Source organism: Ranitomeya variabilis, chromosome 7, assembly GCF_051348905.1.
Source record: "Ranitomeya variabilis isolate aRanVar5 chromosome 7, aRanVar5.hap1, whole genome shotgun sequence".
In the NCBI taxonomy this organism is placed as follows: domain Eukaryota; kingdom Metazoa; phylum Chordata; class Amphibia; order Anura; family Dendrobatidae; genus Ranitomeya; species Ranitomeya variabilis.
In genome coordinates, this window is record NC_135238.1 from 147,352,709 (window position 1) to 147,368,309 (window position 15,601).

Genomic DNA, 15,601 nt, shown 5'->3' on the forward strand with positions numbered 1-15,601 from the left:
ATGAATTACTGTCTGTTGTGATCAATAAATAGTATATGCAAAACTTTTGACAGTCAGTTTTCTTTAACTAAATAAACATACCTATATTCTAAAGCATTTTTGTTAAAATTAAGGTCTTGCATGATGACAACTTCATACACTTTCAATTCATCACCAGGAAAATGGCATCACTACAACCAGACAGAAATAATCATACTTTAAAACAAAAAAGCTAAACTTTTGGTAGCTTACATATATACATATATCAATTACTCAAATAAAAATGAAACATGTTAACATTATTTCTGGAGGACTCATGGTCAGCCGAAAAAATGATTACAAGCAGATCGGTGGGGTTCCAAGACTTAAGATCGATCTCTTAAACTCACCCTTCCCCTGAGAGGTGTGCTGTTCAGGAGACAAAAGCACATACCATGTCTCCTGGCTGAATGTGAACATATGCTTTCTATTGAATCTGAACCTCGCTGTGTGCACCCTCAGCCATCAGCTATGAGCTCTTGTCTATTAAGCTGAATATGTCTTGAGGGTGTTTTCAACAAAATTTACAAAACCATATTTTTAAGGGAGCACATATTTGAAGTGACATTGAGGGTCTATATGACAGAAAATACCCAAAAGTGACAGCATTCTAAAAACAGCACTCGTCAAGGTACTCAGTACCTTATTCAAGAAGTTGATCAACTCTTCAGGTGCTTCGCAGTAATTTTTGGAATCTGAAAGGAAGAAATTAACATTTAATTTTTTTCCCAAAAATTTCAATTTAGACCCAATTCTTTATTTTCACAAGGGTACCAGGAAAAAATAGACCCCAAAACTTGTGCAATTTCAGCTGAATATAATGATACCCAATATGTGGGGGATAATTACTGTTTGGGAGCATGGCAGGGCATTAAAGGGAAGAGCGCCAATAGACGTTTTGAATGCAAAATAGGCTGGAATAATTAGCAGATGCTATGTGGCATTTGGAGAGACCCTGATGTGGAAATCCCCCACAAGTGACACCATTTTGGAAACTATATCTCTCATGAAACTTATCTAGATGTGTGGTGAGCACCTTGAACACCCTAATGCTTCTCAGAAGTATATAACATTGAGCTGTGAAAATAAAAAAAAATCACATTTTTCCACAAAAAATATATTTTAGCCCGAATTTGTTTATTTTTACAATGGTAATAGGAGAAATTGCATGATACCAATTGGTGTGCAATGTCTCCCGAGTACGCCGATAACCCATATGTGGAAGAAAGCTACTATTTGGGTGCATGGCAGAGCCCAGTAAGGAAGAAGTGACGTTTTGGAACGCAGAGTTTGATGGAATTGCGAGCAAGTGTCATGTCATGTTTGGAGAGCCCCTGCTGTGCTTAAACAGTGTAAACTGCCCTTAAGTGACCCCATTTTGGAACCTAGACACCTCAAGGAATTTATCTAGATGTGTGGTGGGCACCTTGAATAGACTTTTATAATATTGATCTGTGAAAATGAAAAACAAAATTCCCACAAAACTGTTGTTGTAGCCCCACATTTGTTGTGTAAATTCTCCTGAGTACAATGATTCGCCATATGTGGTCGAAAACTACTTTTGAGGCACAGTGCAAAGCTCAGAATGGAAGAAGCGACATATTGGAGTTCAGATTTTGCTTGAATGGTTTGAGGGTGCCATGTCATATTGGCAGAGCCCCTGAGTTGTCACAATAGCATAAACCCACAATATATGACCTAATTTTACAAACTACATTTCCCAATGAAATTATCTAGGGGTGCAGTGATCATATTGACACCAAATACCACTCACAGATTTTTATACTATTGGGAGGTGAAGAAAGAATATCAACATTTTTACCACTAATGTTGTTTTAGCCCCTAATTTTTTATTTTTCTAAGGGCTAATAGGAAAAAATGGGCCATAGTTTATTGTGAAAATTCCACTGTAGTGTGAACTCTATATGCAAATAGGAAATACTTTTCAGACAGAGTGCAAAGCTCAGAAGGCAAGGAGGGCCATATTGTAGTGCATATTTTACTGTTATGGATGGCAGGTGCCATGACCCACTGGGAAAGCCCATGAGGTGCCAGAACAGCAGAACTCCTCATAAGTGACCCCATTTTACAAAATAAACATCTCAAGTTAATCTACGGTTGCAATGAACAGAATGACACCATAGGTGGGTCACATAATTTTATATTATTGGGCTGTGAAGAAAAAATAATTACATTTTTACCACAAAAAAATAGTTTTAGCCCCAGATTTTACATTTTCATAATGGGGCCAAAATTTGTCTCACAATTTCTGCTGAATGTAGAAATACTCCATATGTGGCTGTACAGTACTGCTTAGCCATATGGAGAGACTCGGGAGGGACGGAGCCCTTTTTGCCTCCTGAAGTGCAGATTTTCCTAGAATAGTTTGCGGACTTCATGTACAGAACCCCCTAAGTGCTAGAAGAGCAGAATCCCGCTTCAAGTGACCTCATTTTGGAAATTATACCCCTTTGGGAATATATCTACAGGTGTAGTAACGATTTTGATTCCATGGGTGTTTTCCAAAAACAAGCAGCGGTGGATGTTACTGGGTAAATTGCAAAGTGCCACTGTAGAGACCAGTATGCTGTAGTGACCATTACTTTGTAGTGACCAGTACGTTTTGATGCCCAGCTCATGCTTCTGGAGACATGCTCCTGTAAATTAGGCGGGCTGTCATTGCTACAGAAATGCCAAACGTGGACGCTAAAAGTGGTTTAGGCACACTGGGGCTCAGAAGAGAGGGGGCATTTGGATTTGGGAGTGAAGAATTTGTTGGATTTCATTTGAGGTGTGAGGAGCCACATCTCTTTTCCGGAGCTTTTGTACTACCAGTAACGTCGAAGTTCCCTATATTTCCATTGACAGGTGAGGGACCTCAGTCGGGAGTCAGTTGCTATTTATGTGGATTGAGTTGAAGCTTTTATTGGGAACATTTTACATAACGTTTGGGATCACATTTATCCTGCACTTTATGTTGAGCACTTACTTAGTAGTTTCCATGTAAATCTCCAAGTAACGTAATTCAAGCAGTCCAGTACAGCATAAAAATGTAAACACTTTATTAGTATTGAAAAAGGGGAACAGGTTTGAGAGGAGAGAAAAAAGTGCAAATGTACAGTCAAGAATGCAGGACGCAATGTGCCAGCTGTGGTCACATAGTATAAGAATTATATTCGGCTAACAACCATTAGTTAGGTTACACAAAGTTAGGACCTATTGCCCATTCTATTATTCACGATACTATGATGATCAAAAACATGAGAGGTATGCATAATAGACACTAAGGCATTCACTTATAGAGAAATCCACAAAAAATAAATGATGGAGAAAAGCATACCTAACACAGAGGAGGTGTTTAGAGGAGCACAGCAGCACCTGCGTCCACTGCAATGTGCGCTTCGGCGTTGCCTTCATCAGGTGGCGTACCAGGATAGGAAGTGCAGAGTTTAAAAAGGGACCGGAACCAATAGTATGATAGGTGGAAATGACATAAGCGTTGCCTCTGCAACGCCCACGTCAACCTGCATCAAATGACACCCGGGCAGAGGGGGCGCACGTCGCGCATGCGTGCAGAACCACAGGTAGCGAATATGAATAAGCCAATGATGACATCAATATAATCATTCCAGGATATATAGTCAAATATATATAGCCTGGCCTATAGCAAGTTATATTAAACAAATTGATTAACATTATTAAATACAATATAGCCAGACAGCAAAAATGAAGGGACAACATACATAACAATAATAATGTTACATAATAATTGTAACAAGGAACAACAATAATACATATTGAATGCATATATGATGATCACATAGTACGACACTATCCAATTACTGGAACACCCAAAATAATCCCTCATATCATAGGCGTAGCTAAGGTTTCAGCTTAGGGGGGCGAAAAATCTGAGTGGGCCCCTTACCAGGTAATCCTGACTACAGCTACGTGGCGCACCATAATTGTGAGCATAGGGGAACATCAGCAGATGACCACACTGTGATTAAAAATACAGCGATATACAAAAGCGAACACTGATATTACTATATGAGGACCATATATTGGTAGATACCAGTCCTGCAGACCATATAAGACATCACAGTACAGTTATAGATAGTGACTTACAGATGACGTTGTTTCTGATGGAATTGTTCACTTTTCCCGTGTTTTCCATCTGGCCCAGACCGACATGACAACTTCTCCACCCAGGACTCGTCTGCAGAAATTACAACAATGACACAGACTTTTCACTTTTCCAGCCCCGTCCCCATCTATCCCCAACCTGCACAAACTCCTCATTCTGCTGATACCCTAATACTGAGCTACTGAGCCGCTGCTGCCATGTGTCCTACAGCACCTGCTGTGTGGTACAATAATGGTACTGCCCCACATAGTAATGCCACCACTATGCCCCTTACATAGCAATAATGACTCCTTTGTGCTCTCTAGATAATAAAATTCACCCCTAGAAAACATTAATGCCCTGTGCTAGTGCCCTCCACTTTTTGTCCCTAAAATGTAATAATATCACATATGCAATTTTGATGGTCACAGTACTCTGAGTGCCCCTATAATAATACTGTTTAAGTGCCCACTTAACATTTAATAATGTCCCCTAAGTAGCCCCCATGTACACCTCGACTATACACAGTATGGTGGGCTCACAGCTTCTCTATACACAGTATAAAGCCCCCACAGCTCCCCTATACACACTATGATGATCCCACAGCTCCCCTATACACAGTATGTTGTCCCCACTGCTCCCCTATACATGGTATGATTAGCCCACAGCTCCCCTATACACAGTATGATGAGCCCACAGCTCCCCTATACACAGTCTTATGCCGACAGAGCTCCACTATAGAGAGTATAATGCCCCCCAGAGCTCCCCTATATACAGTATAATGGGCCAACATCCCCTATGCACAGTATAATGCCTTCATAGCTCCCCTACACACAGTATAGTGGGCCCACAGCTCCCATATATACAGTATGATGTCCCCCACAATTCCCTTGTACACAGTATAATGAGCTAACCGCTCCCTTATACACAGTATAATGCCCCCACAGCTCCCATACACAGTATGATAGGCCCACAGCTTCCTTATACACAGTATGATGGGCCCACAGCTCCTGTACATACAGCATGATGTGCATTAGAGTTCCCCTATACATAGAATGATGTCCCCACTGGTCCCCCAAAACAGAGTATAATAGTTAAAAGTGTTCTGACACCATGTGTTGCCTGCACTGAGAGTCACACTGCCAGGAGGAAATTAACTTTATTCCTCACTGCACGGGGCGGCGCCAGCATGGTTTCAGTCACCACTCTGTGTGACAGAGCGGCAGCTGTATCTGCGCCTCTTACCCTGACTGACAGCCGGCTCAGCAGCCTCTACCACCCAGTAGATGTGCACTGATGCCCCTATAAATAATAATTCTTCTTAAGTGCCCACTTGACATTTAATAATGTCCCTTGAGTCCCCCCTTGTAGAGTAACAATGGCCCCAGCAACACTGATGTCAGCAGGGGGTCAAGTGCCGACTCTTTCAGCTTCTCTCAATTCTCTTCTATTGAAAGAAACTAAACCTTTCTAGTGAACACATGCACATAGCAAACATGTGGTCGCATGACTGCCTGATAACTTCAGTGATATTGGGGGCTCATGCAGCAGGCGCTCCCTGTCATGGTTTGGTAGTCTTCTTATTATTAAATTATTAAAGCACCACTCTATCAGGGGTTTTTTCTCACTGCTGGAGTGGTGCTTTAAGCGCAAGTCCCCTGCCCCGGTCATTTTCTCATCCTCCGCCGTATTCACCACTTTTTGGCACGGCTCCAGTCCCGCGGCTCCATCTTGTGAGCACAGCTTCTGATTGGCCAGAAGTTAGAAGCTACATCACAAGTGATCAATGTAAGTCTATGAGGGCCAGGAAGAGGCGAGAAAGAGGCCAGAATGAGGCTCTCATAGACTCAAATTGATTAGTGACCTCCGTACCGCTCTATGAAACACTGGGGCAGTGGACAGGTCACAAACTGCAGGAGATGGACCCAAGGGGTGCGGTGGCGAAAACAGATGAAAACGCTGGAAGGTGAGTATCAGTCGGTCTTGGATTTAAAGAACCACTCCAGCGGTGAAATAAAACAAAATGCTGGAGTGGTGCCTTAAATGTGATGCAGCTCATGGCTTACCCAGCTGGTAAGTAAAAAAAGCCCCCTACCTCCCCATCCCAGAGAACAACTATTACATGCGATGGAATACATATAATCTCATAACAAAACCAAATATATAATAATCAGGCTCCCCAGTGCCGTTGCCCCTCACCCATCTCAGCCCCCACAATACCCCGTTGTCTCACTTTCACCCCCCAGTGCCCTGTCTATCCTCCCCACCTCAGCCCCCTAAATACCCCATCCTTACACATTCACCCCCCAGTGCCCTGTCCCCCTTCTGCACCTCAGCCCCCACAATACCCCCGTTGTCTCACTTTCACCCCCCCGTGCCCTGTCGACCCTCCCCACCTCAGCCCCCTAATACCTCCATCCTCTCACATTCACCCCCCAGTGCCCTGTCTCCCTCCCCCACAACACCCCCATTCTTTCACATTCACCTCCCAGTGCCCTGTCCCCCTCCTCCACCTAAGCCCCACAATACCCCCATCCTCTCACATTTACCCCCCAGTGCCCTGTCTCCCTCCCCCCCTAAGTCCGCTACAATACCGCCATCCTCTCACATTTACCCCCCAGTGACTCTGACATGCCTATAAATCTAATATATTTTATCCCCACTTACTGATGAAGTATGCAGCAGGACCAGGAAGTATCTGAGTGAATGAAATGCAGGTGGGTGGGCACTAGGACCTAGTGTGCCAGTCCTGAGTCAATCCCAGCTTGCACACGAGGCTGAAGTTGGTTTCTTATTCATTCAGTTTCTTATTCGGAACTGAAGTTGGTTTCTTATTCATCAGTTTCTTATTCTGCAATTTCTTTTCTGTTTTTTATAGGTTTAACACCAAAAAATAAGCATCACAATAATAACGTACAATGCAGCGAGGTGCCCTGATGTGAATACACTTAAAAACAGCTACAAAAATTATAAAACAGGCACAAAAATGGACATCAAAGTGGGCACCGATGGGCGTTAATGAAAGGGTTAAATGACTTTGGGCCACTGATCTCACACTATGAATACACAGATAGTGATGCCCTGCATCAAAACGATGTCTCTCCAGCCCGGCCCAAAACATCACTAACTTATTCAAATCTGTAAAAATTGGCTGTTTGCCCAATTTGATGCCAGTTCTGATGCCCAGAACCCATTTGGGCCAGGCTGGAGGGACATGGTTTTGATGCCGGGCATCTCTATCTGTGTATTCTTAGTGGGAGATCAGTGGCCCAAAGTAATTTAACCCTTGAAAAACATCAGTTACTTATTCAAATCTGTGAAAATGGGCTGTTTGCTCACATTGATGCTAGTTGTGATGCCCAGAACCCATTTGCACCAGGCTGAAGAGACCTGGTTTGATGTGGGGCTCCCTGTTCTATATGTCTGCACTGTGAGATCAGTGGCCCAAAGCCATTTAACTAGTGATGAGCGAGTGTACTCATTGCTCGGGTGACCTCCGAGTATTTATGACTGCTTGGAGATTTAGTTTTCATCGCGGTAGCTGAATGATTTTCAGCTACTAGCCTGCTTGATTACATGTGGGGATTCCCTAGCAACCAGGCAACCCCCACATGTACTCAGCCTGGCTAGTAGCTGTAAATTATTCAGCTGCCGTGATGAAAACTAATTCTCCGAGCAGTCACAAATACTCGGAGATCACCCGAGCGTGCTCGGGAAAACCCGAGCAACGAGTACACTCGCTCATCACTACATTTAACCCCTTAAAAACATCAGTTACTTATTCAAATCTGTGAAAATCTGCTGTTTGCCCACTATGATGCCAATTCTGATGCCCAGAACCCATTTGGGCCATGCTGAAGAGACCTGTTATTGATGTGGGGCTCCCTGTTCTATATGTATGCACTGTGGTATCAGTGTCCCAAAGTCGTTAAACCCCTTAAAAACATCAGTTACTTATTCATATCTGTGAAAATCGTCTGTTTGCCCACTTTGAAGCCAATTCTGATGTCTAGAACCGATTTGGGCCAGGCTAGAGGGACCTGAGTTTGTTGCAGGGCATCACTATCTGTGTTTTCATAGTGTGAGATCAGTGGCGCAAAGTCATTTAACCCTTAAAAACGCCAGTTACTTATTCAAATGGCCAAAACCAACTGTCTGCCCACTTTGATGCCAGTTCTGATGTCCAGAACGCATTTGAGCCAGGCTGGAGAGACCTGGTTTTGATGTGGGGCGTAGTCATGAGCGAGCACTAAAATGCTCGGGTGCTCGTTGCTCGGGTCGAGTAATTTGTAATACTCGGGTACTCGGACAGTACAACGAGCCCAATGTAAGTCTATGGGAGACAGGAGCATTTTTACCGCGATCCCCCTGGGGGTATTTTAAGGTCTAAAAATGTCTGAAAATTATGGAAACACTGCTCAAATGACACAGGAACATCATGGCAAATGTCCCTGGAAGCATTTCTGACTTCTAGGTCACAGCTGTGAGCAATGTTGTCAGAGTTTCACGCCATTTTTACAGGTGCACCAAAAAACATACAAAACCGAAACCCAAATGGATTTTGCTGGGAAATATGCTGAGGAGCATCCTTTCCAGGGTAATGACTTGCATACCTCCCAACATTTTAGGGAAGGAAAGAGGGACACACTTTGCGGTGCGCACAGCGGCAAAAATTTAGGCCACGCCCCCTGAATGACCACGCCCCGAGCACAGCCATGACCACGCCTCCGACACACCCATTCAGTACTGCCGATCATTGTTTCAGAAACACTGCAGTAATCAAAAACAGAAAAAAATAAATATTTATTTCCAATAAGTAATGAATTAATGAATTAGAGTACACTGACTGTGAGCGCCGGCCATAAAGCACAGCACAGCGGTGACGTCACCGCTGTGCTCTGCTTTTACTTTACGGCAGGCGCTCACAGTCAGTGCGGGAAGCTGACGGCGGGGGACATGACAGACACCGGAATGTAAGTATGTAGTGGGGTTTTTTTTTACATTTACAATGGTAACCAGGGTAAACATCGGGTTACTAAGCGCGGCCCTGCGCTTAGTAACCCAATGTTTACCCTGGTTACCCGGGTGCTGCAGGGGGACTTCGGCATCGCTGAAGACAGTTTCAACGATGCCGAAGTCGTTCCCCTGATCGTTGGTCGCTGAAGAGAGCTGTCTGTGTGACAGCTCCCCAGCGACCACACAACGACTTACCAACGATCACGGCCAGGTCGTATCGCTGGTCATGATTGTTGGTAAGTCGTTTAGTGTGACTTAGGCTTTAGGGTTAGAAAAAGTGCAAAATCACAAAAGCAGCTCTTCAATCAAGCAGGGACACACCTCACCCCTCTAAAGTTAATTGTGCAATGGTGGAGGTATTTTTTGTGAGGCCAAGCCCCACCACCTGTGACTGTATGTCTGACCCCCTGTGGTTACGGCACCACTAGGTCTACCTACACAATGGGCCTAGTGGCTGGAAGAACAATGGCTTAGGCCCCCCCAAGATACTAAGGGTACTGTCACACTCTGCAACTTTCCAACGATCACGACCAGCGATACGACCTGGCCGTGATCGTTGGAAAGTCGTTGTGTGGTCGCTGGAGAGCTGTCACACAGACCGCTCTCCAGCGACCAACGATGCCGAAGTCCCCGGGTAACCAGGGTAAACATCGGGTTACTAAGCGCAGGGCCGCGCTTAGTAACCCGATGTTTACCCTGGTTACCAGCGTAAAAGTAAAAAAAAACAAACCGAACATACTCACATTCCGGTGTCCTTCAGGTCCCTTGCCGTCTGCTTCCCGCTCTGACTGAGTGCCGCCGTAAAGTGAAAGCAGGTCACAGTGGTGACGTCACTGCTGTGCTCTGCTCTTACTTTCCGGCCGGGAGTCAGTCAGAGCGGGAAGCAGACGGCAAGGGACCTGAAGGACACCGGAATGTGAGTATGTTCGGTTTTTTTTTTTTTACTTTTACGCTGGTAACCACGGTAAACATCGGGTTACTAAGCGCGGCCCTGCGCTTAGTAACCCGATGTTTACCCTGGTTACAAGCGAACGCATCGCTGGATCGCTGTCACACACAACGATCCAGCGATGACAGCGGGAGATCCAGCGACGAAATAAAGTTTCAAACGATCTGCTACGACGTACGATTCTCAGCGGGGTCCATGATCGCAGTAGCGTGTCAGACACAGCGAGATCGTATGGATATCGCTGGAACGTCACGGATCGTACCGTCGTAGCGATCAAAGTGCCACTGTGTGACAGTACCCTAAGAGAGTAAAGGAGTGATGGCTTTACCTGATTACCAATCTAGGGTCTCACTTTAGGTCTACAGAAGATCCAGCTCGCATGTCTTCATCTGCTTACGGTTACTGAATAGAAACATGGATTTCTGAAGCTGAAATGATGGGCAAGCAAATCTATAATTAAAATCAGCAAGCAAATCACCAATACAAACACAATAATATTGACGTAACCGACGTAGCAGCCGGCTCCTCTTAGGCCATGTGCACACGTTCAGGATTTTTCACGTTTTTTTTTGCGTTTTTTCGCTATAAAAACGTGCTAAAAACGCAAAAAAAACGCTAACCTATGCCTCCTATTATTTACAGTGTATTCCGCATTTTTTGTGCAAATGTTGCGATTTTTTCCGCGAAAAAATCGCATCGCGGAAAAAAAAGCAACATGTTCATTAAAAATGCGGAATTGCGGGGATTCCGCACACCTAGGAGTGCATTGATCTGCTTACTTCCCGCACGGGGCTGTGCACACCATGCGGGAAGTAAGCAGATTATGTGCGGTTGGTACCCAGGGTGAAGGAGAGGAGACTCTCCTCCACGCACTGGGCACCATATAATTGGTCGAAAAAAAAGAATTAAAATAAAAAATAGTCATATACTCACCTTCGATGTCCCCGGAGTGTTCCCGCCTCTCACCGCTGCATGCTGCCGCTTCTGTTCGTATAGATGGTGTGGTTCAGGACCTGCGGTGACGTCACTGTCTTGTGATTGGTCGCGTGACCGCTCATGTGACCGCTCGCGACCAATCACAAGCCGTGACGTCACCGAAGGCCCTGAACCACACCGGCATCTATAGGAACGGAGGCTGCAGAGGGTGAGTATAACCATTTTTTTATTTTTTTTTATTATTTTTAAACATTCTATCTTTTACTATTACTTTTACTATGCATAAGCAGCATCTATAGTAAAAAGTTGGTCACACTTGTCAAACAGTATGTTTGACAAGTGTGACCAACCTGTCAGTCAGTTTTCCAAGCGATGCTACAGATCGCTTGGAAAACTTTAGCATTCTGCAAGCTAATTACGCTTGCAAAATGCTAAAAAAAACGAAAAAAAAACGCAAAAAAAAAATGCGGATTTCTTGCAGAAAATTTCCGGTTTTCTTCAGGAAATTTCTGCAAGAAATCCGGACGTGTGCACATACCCTTAAGGTACCGTCACACTCAGCAACTTTGAAACGAGAACGACAACAATCCGTGACGTTGCAGCGTCCTGGATAGCGATATCGTTGAGTTTGACACGCAGCAGTGATCTGGATCCTGCTGTGATATCGCTGGTCGGAGCTAGAAGTCCACAACTTTATTTAGTCGTCAGGTCGGCGTGTATCGTCATGTTTGACATCAAAAGCAACGATGCCAGCAATGTTTTACATGGAGCTAACAACCAGCGAGAACGATAAGTGAGTCGCCGTTACGTCACTGGATCGCTCCTGCATCGTTCTGGAGCTGCTGTGTTTGACGTCTCTACAGCGACCTAAACAGCGACGCTCCAGCGATCTAGTTTAGGTCGGCTCGTTGTCTATATCGCCGCAGCGTCGCTGAGTGTGACGGTACCTTTAGTCAGTGAGAGCGAACCCTAATAGCAGCTGCTAATTGGCTGCAGTGCTCACGTGGCATAACGTCACGTGAGCCTTGGGAGACCAGGTGCCTGCATACTAAGAGAGGGGAGTATTTTAGAGTATTTTTATTTACAAGGGGAAATACTTTTGTCAGACTTTTGAATCCTGACTAGTGATGAGCGAATATACTCGTTGCTCGGGTTTTCCCCAGCACGCTCGGGGGTCCTCCGAGTAATTTTTAGTGCTTGGAGATTTAGTTTTCATCGCCGCAGCTGAATGAATTACATCTGTTAGCCAGCATAAGTACATGTGGGGGTTGCCTGGTTGCTAGGGAATGCCCACATGTACTCAGGCTGGCTAGTAGCTGTAAATCATTCAGCTGTGGTGATGAAAACTAAATCTCCGAGCAGTCATAAATAAATACTCGGAGATCACCCAAGCATGCTCTGGAAAACCCGAGCAACGAGTATATTCGCTCATCATCACTACTCCTGACAACAACTGCACTGCATGTTGGGAGGATTCTCCAGTGCCGGCAGCGGACAGTCATGTGTCCACAAGTATGTGATTTACATACATGCAGTCAGGTACTGACTAGATGGGTGCGGACTATATCAATACAAGAGTATTGACTGAGATTGGTCATGTCTAGTCAGAATGTTTAAAGGAGTAAGGAAGTCACATACTCAAAGTCATATAACCGCCCGCTGCCGTGTCTGGAGAATCCTCACAGCGTGCGATGTGAACGCTGTGAAGATTCAAATCAAATGTCTACAGTCACATAGAGCAACTGAGAACAGTGGCATGAATAGAGTGTGATGGGTTGTGGCGCAATATTTGAACCGGACCCCCGCATCATATCTATCTATAATATAACACTGGGAGCATCACTGTGTCCGAAGCCTTTATAAACTGAGCAAGCGCCTGCGCAGTCTGGACTCCACAGAGTTATGCATCCGGGGATGAGAATTGTGGCCCAGGAGATCGCGGTATGCGTAAGCACGGAACTGAGATCTCTGATGGAGAAGCACGGACGTGCCAGGAGGGTGAGTATGCGATATTCCCCTGTCCCCGTTCCACCACTGGGCTCCGTCTTCCGCGTCCTCTGGCTGTGACGTTCAGGTCAAAGGGCGCGATGACGTGCTTAGTGCGCGCCATCTGACTGAACAGTCACAGCCAGAGACCCGGAAGACAGACTGGCGCACAGCGGTGGAACGTGGACAGGTGAATTTCGAAAGTGTCGGGGGCCTGAACCATTTTTTTTTTTTATCGCAGCAGCATACGGGGCATATTATGCTATGGAGCATCTTATGGGGGCCATCAACCTTCATGGAGCAGCATACGGGGCATATGGATGGGAGCAGCACATGACAGAATGGGGGCGCAGGATGGGAGCAACACATGACAGAATGGGGGCGCAGGATGGGAGCAGCGCATGACAGAATGGGGGCGCAGGATGGGAGCAGCGCATGACAGGATGGGGGGCCAGGATGGGAGCAGCACATGACAGAATGGGGGCGCAGGATGGGAGCAGCACATGACAGAATGGGGGCGCAGGATGGGAGCAGCGCATGACAGAATGGGGGCGCAGGATGGGAGCAAATGACAGGATTGGGACGCAGGATGGAAGCAGTACATACCAGGATGGAGACCATATAGCAATATGAATGCTCGCCACCCGGGCGTAGAACGGGTTCAATAGCCAGTCTATCTATATACACACACTGGTATATGTCCCTTATACTGGGCCTCATCTTGGTATATATATCCCCATCCTGGTAATATATATCCCTTATCTTGGTATATGCCCCCCCCATTCTGGTGCTGTTCTTTAACTCCTTTATTACCTATGCCGTAATAGTACGACATAGGTAATAAACCCCGTTTCAGCGCGGGCTCCGGCGCTGAGCCCGCACTGAACTGAGCACGTCAGCTGATCTATACAGCGGAGCCGCGTGTGTGTACGAGGTGTACTGAGGGGAGCCACGTGTGTGTACGAGGTGAACCGAGCGGAGCCGCGTGTGTGCGCGAGGTGTACCGAGCGGAGCCGCTTGTGTGTGTGTACGAGGTGTAAAGAGCGGAGCCGCGTGTGTGTACAAGGTGTACCGAGCGGAGCCGCGTGTGTGTGTGTACGAGGTGTAAAGAGCAGAGCCGCGTGTGTGTACGAGGTGTACGAAGCGGAGCCGCTTGTGTGTGTGTACGAGGTGTAAAGAGCGGAGCCGCGTGTGTGTACAAGGTGTACCGAGCGGAGCCGCGTGTGTGTGTGTGTACGAGGTGTAAAGAGCGGAGCCGCGTGTGTGCGTACGAGGTGAACCGAGCGGAGCCGCATGTGTGTGTGTGTGTGTACGAGGTGTAAAGAGCGGAGCCACGTGTTTGTACGAGGTGTACGAAGCGGAGCCGCATGTGTGTGTACGAGGTGAACCGAGCGGAGCCACGTGTGTGCGAGGTGTACCGAGCGGAGCCGCGTGTGTGTGTGTGTACGAGGTGTACCGAGCGGAGCCGCGTGTGTGTGTGTGTACGAGGTGTACTGAGCGGAGCCGCGTGTGTGTGTGTACGAGGTGTACCGAGCGGAGCCGCATGTGTGTACGAAGCGGAGCCGCGTGTGTGTACGAGGTGTACTGAGGGGAGCCGCGTGTGTGTACGAGGTGAACTGAGCGAAGCCGCGTGTGTGTGCGAGGTGTACCGAGCGGAGCCGCTTGTGTGTGTGTACGAGGTGTAAAGAGCGAAGCCGCGTGTGTGTACAAGGTGTACCGAGCGGAGCCGCGTGTGTGTGTGTGTGTACGAGGTGTAAAGAGCAGAGCCGCGTGTGTGTACGAGGTGTACGAAGCGGAGCCGCTTGTGTGTGTGTACGAGGTGTAAAGAGCGGAGCCGCGTGTGTGTACAAGGTGTACCGAGCGGAGCCGCGTGTGTGTGTACGAGGTGTAAAGAGCGGAGCCGCGTGTGTGCGTACGAGGTGAACCGAGCGGAGCCGCATGTGTGTGTGTGTACGAGGTGTAAAGAGCGGAGCCGCGTGTTTGTACGAGGTGTACGAAGCGGAGCCGCATGTGTGTGTACGAGGTGAACCGAGCGGAGCCACGTGTGTGCGAGGTGTACCGAGCGGAGCCGCGTGTGTGTGTGTACGAGGTGTACCGAGCGGAGCCGCGTGTGTGTACGAGGTGTACTGAGGGGAGCCGCGTGTGTGTACGAGGTGAACCGAGCGGAGCCGCGTGTGTGTGCGAGGTGTACCGAGCGGAGCCGCTTGTGTGTGTGTACGAGGTGTAAAGAGCGGAGACGCGTGTGTGTACAAGGTGTACCGAGCGGAGCCGCGTGTGTGTGTACGAGGTGTAAAGAGCGGAGCCGCGTGTGTGTACGAGGTGTACGAAGCGGAGCCGCTTGTGTGTGTGTACGAGGTGTAAAGAGCGGAACCGCGTGTGTGTACAAGGTGTACCGAGCGGAGCCGCGTGTGTGTGTACGAGGTGTAAAGAGCGGAGCCGCGTGTGTGCGTACGAGGTGAACCGAGCGGAGCCGCATGTGTGTGTGTGTACGAGGTGTAAAGAGCGGAGCCGCGTGTTTGTACGAGGTGTACGAAGCGGAGCCGCATGTGTGTGTACGAGGTGAACCGAGC